We start from the raw sequence: 19,410 nt of genomic DNA, 5'->3' as shown, positions 1-19,410 counted from the left end.
CCAGTTCCCCTCTCTAGCTGAGGTCCTAACAGTAGGCAGGGGGAGTGGGTGTGGCTAGACGTGAGTTGCATGATTTGAGCTGGGGCATTGAGGACTCGGGGGATGTGATCTGCCATGAGGGTTGAGTGTCAGGTTGGGTGTACCCAGCATGGGGTTTGGTCTGTGTGATAATTTTAGGGTTTGTACCTTCTGTTCCCCATGGTGGACCAAAGGGGAGCTTTTTGACCATCACACATTTTGGGAAGGTTTGGAAGTGCTACAGGTCTTTTCTCTTGCTATGACTTTGTTCTTCAATGTAAAACCACATGAAAGGACCCAATGAGCGGTGTATACCAAGTGGGGGGGGGGCTATACAAATGGTACACACCAAGATGGAGGTCAGCTGGGGTGAATGTCAAGGTGAGGGGAACCAGGATTGTACACCAAAGGGGGGCCAGCGTAAAGCTTTTTTGCTGGGACCAGGATAACATGCTGTGATGGAGTTACAGAGGATGGCTGCAGAGGTTGTCAGTGCTGTGCCTTGGGAGCAGGCAGTGCTAGAGAGCTGAAGGAGTCATAGCGAGGGGCATTCTACAAAGAGGTGACAGGCAGGGTGTGTTTGGAAGTGCCAAGTATCCAAGGTTAAATACTTTGTTGGTGTCAGGATTTCTCAGAGCCTTCCATGCCAGTCTTGCATTGGAATCTCTAGGCTGTGGATGAGCAGGCTGACCTTGAAGGTGAAGTTACAGAGAGGTTGGGTTCAAATCTCAGCCCTGCTTTGGCTTCTGTGACATTGAGTAAACTTCATCATTCTGTGGCTCTGATGCTTCATTTGTGGAAGGCTGGTTATAGGATTAAATGGGATGATGCTTGCGACTTAGTTTAGCATAATGTCTGGCTTATGTAATTCCTTGGTAAGTCTTGGCAACTGGTGGTGTAATTGTGTCTTCATGGTTGGTCATTATGTCACCAATGACCAAGGAGAATTTTCCCCTAGAGCAGTGGTTCTCAATCTGCATTCCTGGACCACCAGCACCATCTGGGAGTTCATTAGAAGGGCAGATTCTTGGGCTGTACCCCACTGAGTTTCAGATTCAGTATGTCTGGGTGATGCTGATGCTCCTGGTCTGGAGACCACACTGAAGAACATCCCTTAGCACTGGCGTCCCATGTGATAGACTTTAGGATGTACAGTTACGTTGCCTGCTGCTTCTGCTGTGCTGCCATCTCTCCTGGATGGTTAGATGATGAACTCTTTTTGAAATTAAGCATTTTTGTGATCAAAGCAGGAAAAACCTGATGGCAGGATGAAGCCTTATTTAGAGGGAGTAAGGCAGTGACTGTTTTTGCTTTTAAAGCTGGCCTTGCTTGGCTGTGGAACAGACTTACCACTATAGCAGAGACCTTCTATCAGGTAAGCACGGCACAAGGGCAGTTTGCCTTAGACCTTTTTGGAGGGTATGCAGAGTGGGACATATCCCAAGGCCCTCAGTGTGCTACTATTTCACTTTGTAAGGCATCTTATTTTCTGGGAGGCTGCTCCCTTCAATTGGATTGCAAGACTCCTCTATATATGTGAGTGTGTGTGACACAGTACTCAATTCATTTGATAAACGTGGTCTTGAGAAATGGCCCTGAGTGTATGTCCTGGTGTCATTTCCTATAAGAAATTGTTCCCGATTGTCTGTCGTTGCCCATGTGTGTCTCACTACAGGACAGATGTTGCTTCACAGTGCTGTCTGCCAACCAGACTTGTGCTCACTGAGTGTGGAAACTCATTCCTTTATCTCTAGCACAGCACCTGGCACACAGTTGTGTTCAAAAAATCTCTCTTAAGAGGCCATAAAAGTCCTCTGGGGATATCAGAGTAAGATCCCCATGTGTTTGATGAAGTCCTTGATGCCTAAAGCTCAGCTTCTCTGTACATTGGAGCCAAATAAAATCTTGGAGACAGAATTTGGGTGAAGTGGAAATGGATAGCTTTATTATTACTATGCTAGGCAAAGGGGGACCCAGTGGCCTTCTGCCTCAAAACTATGTGTCCCTGCTTGGAGAGGATAGTGAGAAGTTTTATGGTAATGGTTCAAAGAGGGAGTGATCAGCTTGTGGACATTCTTCTGACGGATTGGTGGACGGGTAAGTAGGAGTCAGCATTATCAACCTTCAGGTTCCAACTGGCCCAGGGTCTACATACTTGTGGGCAGCATACCATTGTTCGCAAATAACTTCTTCCACCTGGAGTGAGGTTTCAGTATCTGTGAAACAGCTCAGAGATATTGCTGTGTGTACCCTTTGATGGGGAATCGGGACCTTGCCCTGAGGCTGCACTGTTGGTTCTCTTGACTATTTATTTCTCCCTGGTCTTGCATCTACTCCCTAATTAGCAACTGCTTAAATCTGCCCATTGGAACTCAGGGAGGGTCCTGAAGGCTAAATGAAGGCTATTTCCTATAATCAATGAAATGGGGGACATGGAAGAGCTTTGTGCTCAGGAACCCCAAAGCACCCTGCTCTATATTATCCTTGGACAGAAAGAGACCTCATGGGAGGGTGAAGTGGGCATTTCTGGTTTGGTGCCTAAGGGGTGTGGGCCTGAAGATCCAGGAGGCTGTGCCTCTTAGGTTTTTAAATTCTGATCCTAAATGCTGTATTTTTGTGTTTTCTGGGGAGTTGATCCTCCTGCCCGCTTCAAGTGGTCTGGGAATGACCACAGAGTGGTGGGTAGTCTGACCACTGTCTGTGGGAGCCAAGGCCTAGAGGGAAACGGAGGACCCTGGAGCCTTGGTGAATTGGCCTAATGAGAGAATAGGGGCCATTCTGGGGTAAGCTGGGTCTTCTCTGTCTTCCAGTTTCCCTAAACAGTATAAATTTTGAGAACCTGGGACTGCTTCTGAGAGAGAATTGGATCACCAAGTCCTGGTCACTAGGCAAGTAAGGTAGTCTTTTTCCTAACGAAACAGGCAAAGAGCTGATCATAGAAGCCCATTGTTTCAGGTAATTCATGGTTTGGTATCTGGGCTCCTTTGAAGTAAAAAGAATCCAAAATATAAACCTTTCTTCTCATAATAGAATCCGCTTGTGTTATTTAAATCCCAGGGTTTTACATTACAATAGTCACCCATCAGGCTTGGAGAGAAATGGAACTTTCTTTGACAATACGGTGTGTGGTGTTCTTGCTGGCTTAAAATTAAACCTAATCGGGAGGTGTCACTGAAGGCTGTGCTGAGTAAATGATGGAGCATGAAATAAAATGATTTATACAACTTTCTTTTCCAATAGGCAGTGCTTTTTAATGTTTTTCTCCTTCTGAAAGAAGGCGTGGGTGTTGAAAGTGATTTTTGATGATGTTTTTCTTAAGTGGTCCAAGACCACAGCATTCTGAGAACTGCCCACCCCCACCCTGCTGCTTTCCCACGTGGTTGACTCTGGCTTGAACTTTCCCAATTTGCAAGCATTAGAATGTTCTGACAACCACAGAATTCTCAAATCTGGCCCATCACAATGGAAATAGGAGCCCAGGCTTTTGGGAATTACTGGGGATCTGAATTTAAAGTGGTGTGAGTCAAGGCTTGTTTCTGCTTATTGGGTTTATGTTTCAAGACCATTGTGTTAGGGTTAAGTTGACTGGTTGTGATGTCCTCATGATAGATAAATTAAAAAAAAAAAAAATCACTGCTTGTGAATGTGGTCCCCAGATAGGAATAGATGTGTTTGCACATGTGTGGACCCAAGCTCAGTGAGGGGATGTGTCGTTAGTGCAGGGCGAGGGTGAGGGGTAGAACGTGCTCTACCTTCCTACCTAAATATGTGCAAATTCAGCTCATCCAAAACGGATGGCATCCACCTCCTTCCCACGTTTGTTCTTGTCTCCTTTATCTCAGTTACTGGTGGGTCCTCCCAGTATCCCGGGTTCAACTCTCAGTTCATATTCCCAAACCTTTTAAGAATTGCTGAAGCGTCTCAGTTGCTCTGCGGCCTGCATTTCTCCTCCCCTCCAGATCTGTCGACAGAGCAGGAATGGTCTGGAGGCACCATCTGATCAAAGTCTTTCACTGCTTGAAATCCAGGCCAGCTTCCCATCCAACAAGGGGCTTTCCTAGCTTCGTTGCTCTTTATCTAAGTTCTGGCCAGGGACCTGACCACCTCGTGTTTTCCTGGTTCTTGGTCTTTGTGTTGTCCTCTGTGTTAGTCTGTCCTGGCTGCTGTAACGGAATACCACAAACTGAGTGGCTTATTCAACTGATTTATCTCCTTACAGTTCTGGAGGCTGGAAGTCCAGAGGCGAGGTGTTGGCAGGGTTGATTTCTCCTGAGGCTCTTTGACTGCTTTCTCTTTGTGTCTGTACGTGGTCTTCTATCGGTGTGTGTCTGTGTCCTCTTTATCAGAGGACGCCAATCATGTAGGATAAGGGTCTATCCTAAAAACCTCATTTTAACTTAAAGACCTTTAGTTAAGGGTCTTAACGACCCCATCTCCAAATACAGTCCCATTCTGAAGTATTATACCAGGAGGTGTTTAGGATCTCAACATAGGGATTTTGGGGACCACAACTCAGCCCACAGTACCACTGTCCTGGGAAAGCAGTTTCCTCTATCTATCAAACACCTACATTTTCAAGACTTATAATTTGAGTGTCTCATCTCCACAAAGTTCTCCCTAACTCTGTGCATCATGGCTCTGCTACTTCACATGTCTCCAGGAGCCTCCCGCTTGAGCCAAGTTTTCGCACGTAGAGGCTGGCATGATGACTGGATTTCTGCATTCTCCTCTTGGGGACATGAGGCCTGTGTAACTCCTGGGGTCTTGCTGTCCCCACTGCGAGCGATCCCTTCTGATGGAGCAGTGCCCGGCGTGTATTACATGTAGCTACGTGTATAATTCATAAGAGAGGACTCATGTCACCCAGGGCATGCTGCTCATTTGCAAGAATTACGAGCTTTGACAGAACTCCCTGTCGTGCAGGCCTCCTTGTCACATTGGTGGTAATTACTATTCCTTTTCTAATTACTTATCTTACCCACAATGGCCCCTTTCCGCTGCTGCAGAGGAGCCGCCCCTGTCCTCTCACGCAGAGGGAAGCTGGGTTACTGCCATCACTCTCCCGAGGCCTTCTTTCCCTTTTCTCCTGTTTGTCTCCCTTTCCCCTTTCTCTGGTTTTTGAACCATGCCCCCTTTAAGAAGCCAATTGATTTCTTTCTTCTTTTAAAAAAAAAAAAACAAAAAACCTCGACTTATTTATTTGGCTATGCTGAGTCTTAGTTGTTGCACGCAGGATCGTCAGTCTTCGTTGAGGGATGTAGGACCTAGTTCCCCAAGCAGGGGTCGAACCTGCGCCCCCTGCATTGGGAGTGCAGAGCCTCAGCCACTGGGCCACCGGGGAGGTCCCACCCCTTTGATTTTTAGAGCATTGTTCTGAAGGGCCAGAGGACTGCACAGTTGGTCCTTCAGCCTCAGCATGCTGCACCTCCCTCAGAGCTGCCTGCCTTCACCTTGGGGAAGGCAGCCTCTCCCATGACAGCCTGCCCCGAGTCAGGTGGAGAAAAATAGCAAAGGGAACATCATATTTAAAGAATCTGAATGTGCTGAGTGGATGCTTTGGAAACCAAACCTCAGGCAAAAGGTCCTTGGTTCAGGCTTGTAACTGATATGGCTTTGTGTGCTGTTAACAACCGGTAGATTGAAGACCCAACCAGGCTGTATTTTTGCCTGTCACCAGAGGATCTCCAACCCTTTAACTGTTTTAGTTTTAATGTCTGATTTTACTTGGGTTCCCCTCTAGAGTTGCTTTTCTTTGTCCCTTATCTTGTTGTTGTTGTTTAGTCACAAAGTAGTGTCCGACTCTTTTGCAACCCCGTGCACCGTAGCCTGCCAGGATTTCCCAGGCAAGCATACTGCAGTGGGTTACCATTTCTTCCTCCAGGGCATCTTCTTGACACAGGGATCAAACCTGTGTCTCCTGCAATAGCAGGCAGAGTCTTTACCCTTATCACATTACTGGACTAAATTAAGGAAGGTTTCTGTTTCAGCTGCAGTACTTAGCATTTTACATTCAAATGGCTGTAATACCTTTGGAGGGACCTGACTGATTTTGATGAAATCCTATCCATTATGAAAGGTGTTAATGTACACGTCAGGTTTTATTTAAATGTAGTCTGTGCCCTTGAAACAAAATGACAGAAGTGTCCAAAAGACGATTTTTTTTTTTCAGTAATGTATATGAGTTTCAGTGGAAACTGGTGCATTTTTATAAGGTATGGAGATCCTGTCCTGCCAGCATGGATTTCTGTGTAAAAGGAAGCTGTTGCTGTGTGCCCAGTGTTGGGTAAAAGAGATACAGGGCTGTTGGGCTTCAGTGACTGACTTCAGCCCTCCTTCTGATCATTGCAGTCCTCCACTGTTGGCCTCACTACCCCCGCCTCCTCCTATGCATGTCTCCTGTGTCCCCCTGAAGCTTGTACATATTTTCATATCTAGGCTTTCACCTTCAGCTTCTTTTCTGGCTTCTTTGTGTCTGTCTTTGGTTGCATGCCTTCAGGGACCTCCTTCCAGGTATTTCTGGTTTACTTGAGTCCTGAGGGCTGCTTCCTGCAACAGATTGAGCTCTTACTGAGTCCTTACTTGCTTGGAACTTACATTTTAGTTGGGGCAGGGGATGGAGGGTGTGGCCAAGTAAAGAGTTAACTGATGCCACCATGGGGAATGCTTAGGTCCCTCTGAGGACATCTAAAAGCATTCCACCTTGGGAGGAGGGGAGAGTATCAGGAAAGGCACGCTGAAGGAGGTATTATCTAGGTGAACTTGAAGAATCCACTCATTCATTCATTTGCTTTATGGAACCCTTGATGGGAGTAGGCGCTGTGCTGATGGTTGGCAAACAGCAGTGAACGAAGCAGGCAGAGGCCTTATCCTCATGACGCTTATGTTTTAGTGAGTTGAGAAGCCAAGTAAGGTGCTGTTGGGAAGTGGAGGGTATTTTAGGAAGAGGGAACAGCATGGACCATGTCTAAATCCCAGAATAAATGAGTGTATTCAAGGAAGGCAGGGGCCAGATCACAAAGGGGTCTGTGAACTCTGGAGTTTGAGCTTTGTTCTGAGGATGAGGGGTTGCTGCTGAATGGTTTTAGGTAGGAGAGTTGCAAGGTCATGCTTGCATTTTATTTAACTGTAGTCTTTCTGATCATTATTATTATTTTTTTACCGGCTGCCTTGGGTCTTCTTTGCTGTGTGCAGGCTTTTGTCTAGTTGCAGTGAGCAGGGGGCTACTCTTTGTTGCAGTGTGTGGGCTGCTCACTGAGGTGGCTTCTCTTGCTGCAGAGCTTGGGTGCTAGGGCACCGCTGGCTTGGTAACTGTGACTTGCGGGCTCTAGAGAGTAGACTCAGTACTTGTGGTGCACAGGCTTAGTTGCTTTGGAGTAGCTGGGATCTTCCTGGTCCAGGGATCAAACTGATGTCCCCTGCATTGGTAGGTGGATTTCTAACTTCTGTACCACCAGGGAAATCCCATGATTTTAGAAAGATCACTTTCATTGTCCTAGAGAGAGTAGGCTGGAGGTACAGTTTAGGAGATGAATTAGAAGGCTGTGCGACTTGCCTTGGGGCAGTGATAGTTTGAAAGACAAATAGATGCATCTGAGAGATTTTGGGAGGCTGTTTATGACAGTATTTGAGTGGATGTGGAGGGTTGAGGCCTGGGAGACATGTAACTCACTGTGGGGTTTATTGATGGAATAGTTGGGTAGATGGTGGTGGCAGTCTTGGAAATGGGGAATTTGGAGGGGAACAGGGTTTTCAGGGTGGAGGAGATGAAGGGGAGAAGAAATTGGGACATATGGAGCTTGAGGTGCCTATGGAGACATCCAGGTCCAAGTGTCCGGGAGGCAGCTGAATAAACAGATCTGGAGTTGAGAGCACAGTCTGGATTGGAGGCTCATAGAACAATTGAAATAGGAGGGAGTGGCCAGCAGGGTCAAATGCTGCAGAGGAAAAGTTGAATGAGGCTTTGAAATAGTCGTCGGGCTTAGCCATAGAGAGGTAGTTAGTGACCTGGCAGGGGTGATTTGAGAGAATAGTAGGCTTTTCCGTCCGCATGATGTCGTTTGAGCACTTCCCAGTCTCTGTGTCTCCATCAGCACCATTCTAGTTCTAGGCATGTTTGTATCTTTCCTACGCTTTTGCCATAGTCTCCTGATTGTTCCACCAAAATAGTCTCTATGCTGCAGAGAGAGTGATCTTGTAAAGAGGAAAATCTGATTATGCCACTTCCTTGCTTAACATCTTTTAATGGTTTTATGCTGTAAGGATAAAGGCAAATCCCTTGCTGAGCAGCGCAGGCCTCCCGCCTCCCTGGCACCTCATCCTGTGTCCCTCCCTCTCTACTTGGGCAAAGCGGTTCCCTAAGCGCCTTGAGTGGTTGTGTCTTCTTTGGCCATCAGGACTCTGCACACGCGCATTCTCTTGACTTGGAAGTCTCACTTCCCCTTCACCTAGTTCATTTCTACTTGCAGATTTCGGTTCCCTCTGCACTTTCTTCGGGGAGTCTCCTCTGACCTCCTCACAGGGTCAAATCTCTCTTTTGGGTGTTGTCATAGCATCTGCCTTTCTTGGAATGTGGTGACAAGTTGCATTATGTTCCCAGTTCTTGCCCTCCCTATGTCCATGCTCCTTGGTATGTGGTTTTGCAATTTTTCCCCCAAGTATGTTCCCCTGACGCATTGAACTTGGGTGTGGCCGTGTGTTACATAGGTGGAGTGAGAGTGTGCCTTAGAAGGCATTGCGCATTCTGTCTGCATCTCTTGAGCTTTCACCATTGCCCATCCTGAGACTGAGCTTCACAATGTGGAGTGGACCTGAACCTGTTCAGTAGTCTGCAACCTGGAGTCTAGCCTAGCCTAGCTAACTTACACTAGATTTGCAGATAGATGAGAAGAAATGTGTTTTGGGGTAGTTTGTTAGGCAGACTTATCTTGGTGATAGATGACTGATAAGATAGCAAGCACAGTTGCAATTATATATCTGTATATGCATATATGATGTTTATATCTGTTTTCCCAGCTGAACCCTAGGTTTTAGTAACAGGGCAAATATTGGGTCTATTACTGTGTACTGTCTTTCCCAGCAATGCTGCATGGTGCCTGACACATGGTATGTACCCAACACATATTTGTTAAGTGATTAAAAATCTGTTCAACTCAAATATGTGGTTTATGTCTTTATCTTCCATGATGATCTTAAGAGTTTATTGGTTCTGGCTAAATTGGCCCACTGCCAAAGGTATCAGGATACATTTTTATATTCAGTTATAGTGTTTTGCTAACTTGAAACAAAATGACATCTTTTAGAAATATATGCTTCCTGTAATTAAAAAAAAAAAGTATAATGTTGGCTTAAGAGGTTATAGCGTGGGACTTTCCTGGTGGCTCAGAGGTAAAGAATCTGCCTGCCAGGGCAGGAGACATAGGTTCGATCCCTGATCCAGGAAGATCCTACATGCCTTTGTACCACAACTGCTGAGCCTGTACCTTGGAGCCCAGGAGCTGCAACTGCTGAAGCCCGCACAGCCTGGAGCCTGTGCTCTGCAACAAATGAAGCCACTGCAATGAGAAGCCTGCACACTGCAAGTAGAAAGTAGCTCCCACTTAGTGCAACTAGAGAAAGCCCATGCAGCAGTGAAGACCCAGGACAGCCAGAAATAAAGAAAAAGGTTATGGTGAATTGTGAGGGAAAATACATCATCTGCAGTCCCAAGGCAAAAGTGAGTATGTTAATCACATATTAAGATTTAATTTTTACCTAGATTGCTGTGTATAACCTTCATCATTCCAGTACAGTCGCTTAGTCCTGTCCAACTCTTTGACTGCGGCACTCCAGGCTTCCCTGTTCATCACCAACTCCCAGAGCTGGCTAAGACTCACATCCATTGAGTCGGTGATGCCATCCAACCACCTCATCCTCTGTCGTCCCCTTCTTCTCCTGCCTTAAATCTTTCCCAGCATCAGGGTCTTTTCCAATGAGTCAGGTCTTTGCATCAGGTGGCCAAAGTATTGGAGTTTCAGCTTCAGCATCAGTCCTTCCAGTAAATATTCAGGACTGATTTCCTTTAGGATTGACTGGTTTGATCTCCTTGCAGTCCAAGAGACTCTCAAGAGTCCTCTCCAACACGACAGTTCAAAAGCATCAATTCTTCAGCACTCAGCCTTCTTTATGGTCCAACTCTCACATCTGTACATGACTACTGGAAAAACCATAGCTTTGACTAGACGGACCTTTGTCAGCAGTGTAATGTCTCTGATTTTTAATATGCTGTCTGGGTTGGTCATAGCTTTTCTTCCAAGGAGCAAGCATCTTTTAATTTCATCGCTGCAGTCACCCTCTGCAGTGATTCTGGAACCCCAAAAAATAAAGTCTCTCACTGTTTCCATTGTTTCCCCATCTATTTGCCATGAAGTGATGGGACCAGATGCAATGATCTTAGTCTTCTGAATGTTGACTTTTAAGCCAGCTTTTTAACTCTCCTCTTTCACTTTCCTCAAGAGGCTCTTTAGTTCCTCTTCACTTTCTGCCATAATGGTGGTGCCATCTGCGAATCTGAGGTTATTGATATTTCTCCTGGAAATCTTGATTCCAGCTTGTGCTTCCTCCAGCCCAAGGTTTCTCATGATGTGTTCTGCATATAAGTTAAATAAGCAGGGTGGCAATATACAATGTTGACATACACTTTTCCGCATTTGGAACCAGTCTGTTTTTCCATGTCCGGTTCTAACTGTTGCTTCTTGACATGCATACAGATTTCTCAGGAGGCAGGTAAGGTGGTATTCCCTCCTCTTTAAGAATTTCCCATAGTTTGTTTTTATCTACACAGTCAAAGGCTTTGGTGAGGTCAATAAAGCAGAAGTAAATGTTTTTCTGGAACTCTCTTGCTTTTTCTATGATCCAACGGATGTTGGCAGCTTGATCCTCTGGTTCCTCTGCCTTTTCTAAATCCAGCTTGAACATCTGGGAGTTCTCGGTTCACATACTATTGAAGTCTGGCTCGGAAAATTTTAAACATTACTTTGCTAGCATGTGAGATGAGTGCAATTGTCTGGTAGCTTGAACATTCTTTGGTATTGCCTTTCTTTGGGATTGGAATGAAAACTGACTTTTTCCAGTCCTGTGGCCACTGCTGAGCTTTCCAAATTTGTTGGCATATGGAGTGTAGCACTTTCACAGCATCATATTTTAGGATTTGGAATAGCTCAACTGGAATTCCATTACCTCCACTAACTTTGTTCATAGTGATGCTTCCTAAGGCCCACTTGACTTCACATTCTGGTAGGTCACTTTCATAGGTAAATTCTACATTAGAAACAGATTAAATCTTTAAGATTTATTGTTGATTTAAGAGCTTATTTTGGCTGAGATGAGGTAAAACACCCATGGAATTTAATATCTAAGGAGGAAAAAGGCATCTTGTAATAGGGAATGAATACAGGATTGGATTCAGAGAGATATAATTTACTAGCAGTGATCATGAAAAATGGTTAATGTTTCTGAGTTTTTTCTCTATATTTTAATTTCATTTAAGTATAGTTGATTAACAGTATGAAAAGGCAAAAAGGTATGACACTGAAAGGTGAACTCCCCAGGTCAGAAAGTGCCCAATATGCTGCTGGAGAAAAGTGAAGATATAGCTCCAGAAGGAATGTAGAGGCTGAACCAAAGTGAAAACAGTGCCCAGATGTGGATGTGTCTGGTGGTGAAAGTAAACTCTGATGATATAAAGAACAGTATTGCATAGGAACATTAGGTCCATGAAAGAAGGTAAATCGGAAATTGTAAAACAGGAGATGTCAAGAGTGGACATTGACTTTTTAGGAATCTGTGAACTAAAATGGACTAGAGTGGGTGAATTTAATTCAGGTGACCATTATGTCTACTCCTGTGGGCAAGGATCCGTTAGAAGAAATAGAGTAGCCCTCATAGTCAACAAAAAAGTCCAAAATGCAGTTCAGTTCAGTCGTTAAGTCATGTCCGACTCTTTGTGACCCCATGAACTGCAGCACACCAGGCCTCCCTGTCCATCACCAACTCCCGGAGTCCACCCAAACCCATGTCCATTGAGTCGGTGATGCCATCCAACCATCTCATCCTCTGTAGTCCCCTTCTCCTCCTGCCCTCAATCTTTCCCAGCATCAGGGTCTTTTCCAATGAGTCAGCTCTTCGCATCAGGTGGCCAAAGTATTGGAGTTTCAGCTTCAACATCAGTCCTTCCAATGAACACCCAGCACTGATCTCCTTTAGGATGAACTGGTTGGATCTCCTTGCAGTCCAAGGGACTCTCAAATGCAGTAGTTGGGTGCAATCTCAAAAACAACAGAATGATCTCTGTTCTTTTCCAAGGCAAACCATTCATTATCACAGTAATCTAAGTCTGTGCCTCAGCTACCAATGCCAAAGAAGCCGATGTTGAACTGTTCTATGAAGACCTACAAGACCTTCTAGAACTAACACCAAAAAAAAAAAGATGTCCTCTTCATCATAGGGGACTGGAACACAAAAGGAGGAAGTGAAGAGATACCTGGCGTAACAGGCAAGTGTGGCCTTGGAGTACACAATGAAGTAGGGAAAAGGCTAACAGAGTTTTGCCAAGAGAATGCACTGGTCATAGCAAACACCATCTTCCAACAACACGAGATGACTCTACACATGGACATCACCAGATGGTCAATACTGAAATCAGATTGAATATATTCTTTGCAGCCAAAGATGAAGAAGCTCTGTACAGTCAGCGAAAACAAGACTGAGAGCTAAATGTGGCTCAGATCATGAATTCCTTATTGAAAAATTCAGACTTAAATTGAAGAAAGTAGAGAAAACTAGTAGACCATTCAGGTATGACCTAAATAAAATCCCTTATGATTATACAGTGGAAGTGAGAAATAGATTCAGGGGTTAGATCTGATAGACAGAGTGCCTGAAGAACTATGGACTGAGGTTCGTAACATTGTACAGGAGACAGTGATCAAAACCATCCCTAAGTGAAGGAAATGCAGAAAAGCAAAGTGGTTGAGGAGGCCTTACAAATAGCTGAGAAAAGAAGAGAATTGAAAGGCAAAGGAGAAAAGAACTCTGCATCCGTCTGAATGCAGAGTTCCAAAGAATAGCAAGGAGAGATAAGAAAATCTTTCTCAGTGATCGATCAAAAAAAATAGAGGAAAACAATAGAATGGGAAAGCCTAGAGATCTCTTCAAGAAAATTAGAGATACCAAGGGAACATTTCATGCAAAGATAAGCACAACAAAGGACAGATATGGTACAGACCTAACAGAAGCAGAAGATATTAAGAAGAGATGGCAAGAATACACAGAAGAACTATACAAAAAAGATCTTCATGACCTAGATAACCATGATGGTATGATCACTCACCTAGAGCCAGACATCCTGGAGTGCAAAGTCAAGTGGGCCTTAGGAAGAATCACTATGAACAAAGCTAGTGGAGGTGATGGAATTTCAGTTGAGCTATTTTTAATCCTATGATGCTGTGAAAGTGCCACACTCAATATGCCAGCAAATTTGGAAAGCTCAGCAGTGGCCACAGGACTGGAAAAGGTCAGTTTTCATTCCAATCCCAAAGAAAGGCAATACCAAAGAATGTTCAAACCACTGCACAATTGTACTCATTTGACACACTAGCAAAGTAATGCTCAAATTTCTCCAGGTGAGGCTTCCACAGTACATGAACCAAGAACTCCCAGATGTTCAAGCTGGATTTAGAAAAGGCAGAGGAACCAGAGATCAAGTTGCCAACATCCGTTGGATCATAGAAAAAGCAAAAGAGTTCCATCTACTTGTGCTTCATTGACTATGGTAAAGCTTTTGACTGTGTGGATAAAAACAAAGTGTGGAAAATTGTTAAAGAGATGGGAATACCAGATCACCATACCTGCCTCCTGAGAAACCTGTGTGCAGGTCAAGAAGCATCAGTTAAAACCGTACATGGAACAGACTGGTTCCAAATTCGGAAAGGAGTATGTCAGTGCTGTATATTGTCACCCTGCTTATTTAACTTATATGCAGAACACATCATGTGAAATGCTGGGCTGGATAAAGCGCAAGCTGAAACCAAGATTGCCGGGAGAAATATCAATAACCTCAGATTCGCAGATGACACCACCATTATGGCAGAAAGCAAAGAGGAAATAAAGAGCCTCTTGATGAAAGTGAAAAAGGAGAGTAAAAAAGCTGGCTTAAAACTCAACATTCGGAAAATTAAGCTCATTGCATCTGGTCCCATCACTTTGTGGCAAATAGATGGGGAAACAATGGAAACCAAGACAGAGTTTATTTATTTATTTATTTTTGGACTCCAAAATCACTGCAGAGAGTAAATGCAGTCGTGAAATTAAAAGATGCTTGCTCCTTGGAAGAAAAGCTATGACCAACCCAGACAGCATATTAAAAAGCAGAGATATCACCTTGCCAACAAAGGTCCATCTAGTCAAAGCCATGATTTTTCTAGGAGTCATGTATGGATGTAAGAGTTGGACTATAAAGAAGGCTGAGTGCTGAAGAATTGATGCTTTTGAACTGCGGTATTGGAGTAGACGGTTGAGAGTCCCTTGGATTGCATGGAGATCAAACCAGTCAATCCTAAAGGAAATCAGTCCTGAATATTCATTGGAAGGACTGATGTTGAAGCTGAAACTCCAATACTTTGGCCACGTGATGCAGAGAACTGACTCATTGGAAAAGACCCTGATGCTGGGAGAGATTGAAGGCGGGAGGATAAGGAGACAACCGAGGATGAGATGGTTGGATGGCATTAACAACTCAATGGACATGGGTTTGGGTAAACTTCTCAAGTTGGTGTTGGACAGGGAGGCCTGGCGTGCTGCAGTCCTTGGGGTTACAAAGAGTCAGACATGACTGAGCGGCTGAACTGAATTGTGAAGAGAAGCTTTTAATGTTTCTGTACAATCTGATATAATACTCAGTGTTTACCTTCTATTTGTTAATATTATGTTTAGAATTTTTGTACTGATTTTCATGAGATGCGTTGGCTGGAGTTTTATTGTGCCATGTTTGTCAGGATCGTTTTCAGTGTTTTAGAGACCGAATTGTGTCTCCCTAAAATGTGTATGGTGGTGGTGGTGATTTAGTCGCTCAGTCATATTCAACTCTTTGCCACCCCATAGCCTGTAGCCTGCCAGGCTCCTCTGTCCATGGGATTCTCCAGGCAAGAATACTGGAGTGGGTTGCCATTTCCTTCTCCATAAAATGTATATATTGAACCCTACATGCCAATATGACTATAATTAGCACGAGGCCTCTAGGGAAACCATGATGGTAGGATCTTAATCCATTAGGACTTGCGTCCTTAAGAGGAAGAGATATCAGGGAGGGATAGGTACAGAGAAAAAGCCACTTGAGGACACAGGCAGAAGGCAGTGTCTACAAGCCAGAAAGAGAACTCCTGGCAGAGACCAGCTCCATGGTGCGTTGGTCATGGACTTCTGGCCTCTAAAACTGTGAGAAAATACATTTGTTTCGTTCGATACCCATCTGTGGTGTTTAGTTATGGCAGACTAGTAAAGTGTTATACATACTGTAAAAATTGTTCAGAATGTTTCTGTCTATTCTGGAAGAAACCATTGGAATGGCATTGTAGTTACCTGTTCCTTGGAGGAACTGGTAAGCAATATCTGTGAAATATTTGTGACCTGATATTTATTAGGTTTATCTCTGATAGCTATAAATATCTTCCATTGTATTTGGTCTCTTTAGGTTTTATTTTCTGCACTAACTATTTGGTGATTTATATTCCTAGATAATATCTAGTTTAACCAGGATGTCAAACATATTAGAGTAAAGCTGCATGAAATTATTGCTATGTCTTTCAATTTATTCTGTGTCTGTGGTTATAGATACATTCACATTTTAACTAAACGTATTTTATCTTTTCTTCCCCCTGGATTATTGGTTTAGTAGTTTATTATTTAATAACTGTTGCATTTATTAGTGCTACCATTTTTTCCTTATTATTGTTTTATATATACAAATTCTTTTGTTTTCCTTAAGTTATTATTTTGTTTTTGAGCTGTACGTTTAAGTATTTATCTTCTTTAGAACTGTGTGTATTTAAAGCTAGAGATCTTTCTCTGAGCACTGCTTTAATTATCCTGTAAATTGAACTACCTGTTTTACATTTTTATTTTCTAGGTATTTTTGAATTTTAATTTTTCTCTTGTTATAAAAATTGATGGAGAAGGAGTTTTTTAAATTTATTTTTTTAATTGGAGGAAAATTGCTTTACAATGTTGTGTTGGTTTCTGCCATCCAGAGAAGGTTTTAAAATTTAAAATTTCTGGAGTGCGGTCAGAGAAGGTAGTTGGTCTTGAAGACCTAGAATATGGTCATTGGTGAGCTGGCACTTCAAAAAGTTGTATCTCAATTTTCAAGCTGTAGAATTAGAAATGTATGAATTTTGATTTCCTTATGATTGATAACAGGTTAGTTGTATTCCTTCTTTTTGACTCACTTGATTTATGACCTGAAACTTAGAGTCACTCTTATTATTATACTATGAACTTCAAGAGAAAATATAGGTGATGCAGATTTTACCTTGAATTTACTAAGACAATTTGATTGCACTTTAAAAATACTGGTAGTAGTAAGAGTTGAAAGACTGAAGAGAGCTTGAATAATGAAGAAAAGCTTTATGCAGGAGGCGGATCTCGAAGGGTAAGTAGGTAGTGAGAAGGTAGTCAGTCTGTATGGGACCTTCTAGGCTGGGGAAAGCATGGGCAGAGCTGGGCTGAGGGTGAGCCTGACATCTGAGGGAGAAGGTATGTACCCTCTCACCCAGGTTTTGCTGTCTGTGACTTGCCCTAGCAGTTGAGTCAGGAGCGAGAGTCACAGGGGACCAGCCATCTCTGTTCAATTGACTTATGCATGAGCGTTATTTGTTGAGGCCATCCCAACCATGTGATAAGTCTACCTTGGAACAACAGAGACAGCCCATGATAATTTGCTTTTCAGGCTGCCCTACGGGTGTGCTCTCAGTTTTGCAGCTTCACCAGAGAGCTGAAATTGGTACATACTTCCCTTGGATAGCATTAGCTCAGTATTGGAACATTAATCAGGGAGAGATAGGTGTTTCAGCCGAAGAATTACAGTGTCTGATATGTACTTGCTATATGGAGTTGTTTTTTCGGATGACCCCAGTAAATTACCTACTATTTAACAGTGAGAATAAATCAAGTGATGTGTGGTCTGTAGGAAGTAAGGGTATTTAAATAATTAAGCAGTTCTTTCTAGAACCTCTTTATATGATATTTTCTAGACTCCAAATCAGTTTTTCTCATCCAGCCTCTGTATAATATATAGTTATTTCAAATCAGCTTTACTTACTGAGCTTTTTCTAGTAATGGAGCTTTGTCAGCAAAAAACTGTGCGTACCAGCAAATGGTGAATGATGGCCTTGTGTCAGAAAGGAGCTTGAGAGGTGCTTTCTGTTGTTAGATGGATGGGTCTGGAGCAGGAACTTGAAGCTCTCCGAATGTGATAGTTTCAGAGAAAAGGTATGTCTGAAATAAGGGGGAGTACTCCATCATTTGGAAGCTGGTATTTCACACACCCAAGCCAAATATCACATGTGCTGTCGAAACCATGGTTTCATCTTGGGTTACGTGAAGTTATTTAATATAATCCTGGTTGTGGTTTCTTTTTTAATTCTATTTATTTAGCTGTGGCTGTGTGGGTGTTCGTTGCTGTGCAGGCTTGTCTTTAGTTTCAGAGAGCAGGGGACTGCTCTTCACTGCAGTGCAAGGACTTCTCATCACTGTGGCTTCCCTGGTGGGGCATGGGCTCTACAACGCATGGACTTCAGTAGCTTCAGCACGTGGACTCAGTGGCTGTGGCTCCCAGACTCAGTAGTGGTGGCACACAGGCTTCGTTGCTTTGTGGCACACAGAATCTTCCTAGATCAGGGATCAAACTCATGTCTCCTGCACTAGCAGGCTGATTCTTTACCGCTGAGTCACCAGGGAAGCCCTTGGCTGTGATTTCCTCTCCACCCCCTCACTTTCATCCTCTTACAGTTGGTCAGGGCAGAATGGCAGGAAATCGGCAGTTACTGAAATTATAACAGGTAAGTTTATGCCATTCTGACCACAACTCTCCATAAGCCAGTGCTTTCCCACACGAGGGCTTTGTTGGCAGAATATAACGTATGAATTGGTTGAACTCAGATGTCTGTTGCTCTGATGCCACCCTGGACCTTGAGCCTTCCAAAGGGCTGTTTGAGGGAGAAACCTGTTTTGTGGCATTAAATGGGCTGCCTGAGTTTGTGAGTCTGGGGATGCTGAGCTGTGTATGCTGTTGCCTCTATTTTATTGCTGAATTGTGTCTCTCAGTAGAGGTTCTTAGAGGCTATTCAACAAAGCTTACCCTGTCAGCTAAAAGGCTTTTAGGACTTCATAATCATGGCTTAGTATCTTTTCCTTTTTCTTAAAAAAAAAAAAAAAAAAAAAAAAAGAACTTTCCTTTCCCCATCTTTTTGAAATCGTTAGCCTTCATGTGAACTGAAAGGGACTTCAAAACATTGGAAGAAAATAGTCTGAAAGCTCAGAGTGTGCTTGGCTCCTGGTAGGTCTGAAGACTTGATAAAGAGGCATCTTTTGCACTGACAGGTGTTTGTGTGCCAGTGTGGAGGAAGCTTTTGATGACAAAGCCACTTAGTTTTCTGTAGCTTACTCTTCCCTTTGTGCAGAAGAGTTAGGGAAACTCTAATAAAGTAACTGCATAATAGGGATAAGAAGTTAGCATTGGAGTCATCTTCTTCGTTTCTCTTCTCCCGCTCATTGGTTTTTGAGACTCACTTGCCAGGAATTAAGAAAGCGGCAGGGATGAGGTGGCCACTGTCCTGCCACTGTCCCTATGGTCCTCGCATGTGCTTCTGTTTAAAGTTCCAGAGTCCCTTCTGGAAGCCAAGGGGAAATTTAGGTGGGAGTCAGAACTGTGGGCTGGGGTGTCTCTGGAAAGGAAGGACCTGGAGGACTTGCTGAACTGCCATCTGCCTTGTCTCCTGGAAGCGTAATGCTTGCGTCACACTGGTTTATAGCCTGGAGCCTCCTTAACATACAGTTTACTTCCCTCTCGTAGGAACCAACTGAAACTGACAAACTGTGACTGTGGTCACATACTATCTTAGTTCTGACATGGGTCCTTCCATAAGTCCCTCTGAGATCTTGTGCACTTTCCCAGGAAGATGAATTACGTGAGTTACAGCCAAAGGAACATACAATGCTTGTGATATAACATGGCTCCTAGAGAGTAGAGCAGAACCTGCATCTTGAAAAGCCTCAACCGTGGGGAAATGGGTTGGGACATCTTGGTTGCAACTGCCATCCCATGGTGGGCAAAACTTGCTGTGTTGATCCCCTTGAACTCTT

The 19,410-nt window shown here is 43.7% G+C and overlaps 1 protein-coding gene and 1 non-coding gene across 2 annotated transcripts in view; one reads left to right on the top strand and one right to left on the bottom strand.

Annotated features, from left to right (window-relative positions):
• C28H10orf11 (chromosome 28 C10orf11 homolog) overlaps positions 1-19,410 on the top strand; it is a 1,150,860-nt gene that overhangs the window by 36,259 nt on the left and 1,095,191 nt on the right. The window lies entirely within an intron of this gene.
• On the bottom strand, positions 5,287-5,359 carry TRNAG-CCC. Its single transcript has one exon. It is a non-coding gene; the product is annotated as a tRNA-Gly (tRNA).

The sequence above is a fragment of the Capra hircus genome, chromosome 28 (genome assembly GCF_001704415.2).
Source record: "Capra hircus breed San Clemente chromosome 28, ASM170441v1, whole genome shotgun sequence".
In the NCBI taxonomy this organism is placed as follows: Eukaryota; Metazoa; Chordata; class Mammalia; order Artiodactyla; family Bovidae; genus Capra; species Capra hircus.
This window is presented reverse-complemented; position numbering and strand designations above follow the sequence as displayed.